A 2,531-nucleotide genomic window follows, 5' to 3' on the forward strand; every position below is an offset into this window, starting at 1 on the left:
TTTCTACGCTGGCTCCGTCCAGCCCTGAATTTTCTGTTTCTCCGCTGGTTCCGTCCAGCCCTGTGTCTCCTGTTTCTCCGCTGGTTCCGTCCAGCCCTGAAACTCCTGTTTCTCTACTGTTTCCGTCCAGCCCTGAATCTCCTGTTTCTCTGCTGTTTCCGTCCAGCCCTGAATCTCCTGTTTCTCTGCTGTTTCCGTCCAGCCCTGAATTTTCTGTTTCTCCGCTGGTTCCGTCCAGCCCTGTGTCTCCTGTTTCTCCGCTGGTTCCGTCCAGCCCTGAAACTCCTGTTTCTCTACTGTTTCCGTCCAGCCCTGAATCTCCTGTTTCTCTGCTGTTTCCGTCCAGCCCTGAATCTCCTGTTTCTCTGCTGTTTCCGCCCAGCCCTGAATCTCCAGTTTCTCCGCTGGTTCCGCCCAGCCCTGTGTCTCCTGTTTCTCCGCTGGTTCCGCCTAGCCCTGATCCTCCTGTATTCCCTCCCAGCCTCCCTCTCCCGCCTCCTCCTAGACCTGTCTGTTCCTCTGCTCCAGGGAAGTGTCCTCCTTTAAAACCGCTGCATCAGTTTAGGGGAAAGGACAATATCTTCTTTGACCAGCATTCCTCCCAGTCACCGCCTGCTCTTCATCAGTGGCCTAAAAAGAGAAACACATTTGAAAAAAGAAAACTTTAATTATACTATCCATTTTCAGATAGAGGTGTATTCATATCCGTAAGGATAGGTAAATAATCGGTTTTAAAGTTTCAACACTTTGTGTGGTTGTTTAATGTCTCCGTCTACCACAGCGCTCTAGAATGCTATAATGGCAGCACTGGTGTGAGGGCATGTGATATTGTTTAAATAAATATATTGCTTTCAGAAAGCTACTTCTTTACTGAAACATTAAAGCAGACATGACATTCACATACCTCAAAATTGTTCATGTACGTGGAGGGCTGCTCTTCAAAGGGTTAGTTCACCAAAAAATAAATATGGTCATACTTTACTCTCCCTCATGCTGTTCCAGACTGTGACAGACTGTCATTTAAGATTTATTAATATATAAATATCGGAATTAATTACTTCTACAATAACTCTCTGTATTTATGAGGCTTGAAATACTGAGTATCTAGACTATAAATGGATTAACAAAATTATGAGAACATTTTTAATATATTCATTTGTGTTGTAAATACAGACATAAGTCTTACAGGTTTGGAATGACATGAGGGCAATTAAATTATTTTTTTGTGTGAACTTTACCTTTAAGAGGGAAGACCAAGAATGATGACTCTCCAAATCAGACAACTCCAAAGTTGGTTTGAGTTCTGCAATGAACAACACAGACATCAATGGTTTTAATGAAATGAGCATGTAATCACACTGTTGTTGCATCATGTGAAGTAAACAGGCAGGAGACAACAGATAATTTTATTTTCTAAAAATAACTTACATAAAATCTCAAAAGAATGATGCGCTCCTATGTTTTTGGCTTATAACATCTACAAAAACAAAAAACATTATTTTACTCTTAGTACAAAAATAAATAAATAAAAATAACTGATAACATGAAATTATGAAGTTTACTTGCTTTAAACTATCTTTCCCTCTCTTCCAAAGAAGCTGAGAAAACCACCTCCGCCTCACACAAGCAGACTTCTGTGTCCTTAACTCCTAAGTTAGTTTGAGTTGTGCAAAGAGGGACATCAATGGTTTCCATAAAATATGAACATGTAATCACACTGTTGTTGCATCAAAATGTGAAGTAAACAGGGAGGACACAAAAGAAACATTAATTAAAAAAAAAAAAAAAATAACACATCAGTCTCAAAAGAATTAAGTTATCTTGTCTCTGGATTTCAACGTCTACAAAAACAAACATTATTTTAGTCTTAGTAAAAAAAAGATAACGATAGAATTCTGAAGTTTACTCACCTTAAACCCGTATGTCCCTCTCTTCAGAAGAAACTGAGAACACCTCCTCCTCCTCACACAGTCTGTGACTCCTCACACAAACAGCTTCTGTGTCTTTAACTCTCAGCGCGAGGACAATGAAGACACGAGCTTGACAAGTCTGAAATATTACATGCAAAACATACTTTTAATAATTACCACTTTAACAGCCTCAAAATAATTATGCTAGTGTTTACTATACAATGCCGTTTCGTTTAGGAGACTAACATACATTCAGTTTAACCGCAAAAAATAAGATAACAAACATGAGTGTAACCATAACCATAACCGTCTATTATCACCTCAAAAAGTGCAGATAATGTAAAATGTAATGTAAATATGACAAAAGACATTCACGGACGTTATATTAAGAGTACTTCTTCCATTCAGTAACGTTAAATGAGGCTATTAAGACTGTTATGTTTTTCAGCTGACATAACATATAAAACACTTGGGGTTAAACCACGTTCAAAATAACAGCCAACACTCAGGGATACTTAACTTCTTCTGTATTTATTCTTTAAGGAACACAACTAATAATTACAAGGGGCAGTGCCACCTGCAGACACAATGGGGGAAAGCAGTATTACATACATAACATTT

General features: G+C 38.7%; 1 long non-coding RNA gene across 2 annotated transcripts; it reads right to left on the reverse strand.

Moving 5' to 3' along the window:
• Positions 1 to 523: 523 nt before the first annotated feature.
• On the reverse strand, positions 524 to 1,856 carry LOC132121029 (uncharacterized). 2 transcript variants are annotated; one of them, XR_009426213.1, is made up of 3 exons: positions 1,796 to 1,856; positions 1,239 to 1,303; positions 524 to 630 (listed from the first exon to the last, which is right to left on the reverse strand). It is a non-coding gene; the product is annotated as an uncharacterized LOC132121029 (long non-coding RNA). The 2 variants fall into 2 exon arrangements; XR_009426214.1 differs by lacking the exon at positions 1,796 to 1,856 and adding an exon at positions 1,429 to 1,441.
• Positions 1,857 to 2,531: the final 675 nt, after the last annotated feature.

This window comes from Carassius carassius, chromosome 39, assembly GCF_963082965.1.
Source record: "Carassius carassius chromosome 39, fCarCar2.1, whole genome shotgun sequence".
In the NCBI taxonomy this organism is placed as follows: Eukaryota; Metazoa; Chordata; class Actinopteri; order Cypriniformes; family Cyprinidae; genus Carassius; species Carassius carassius.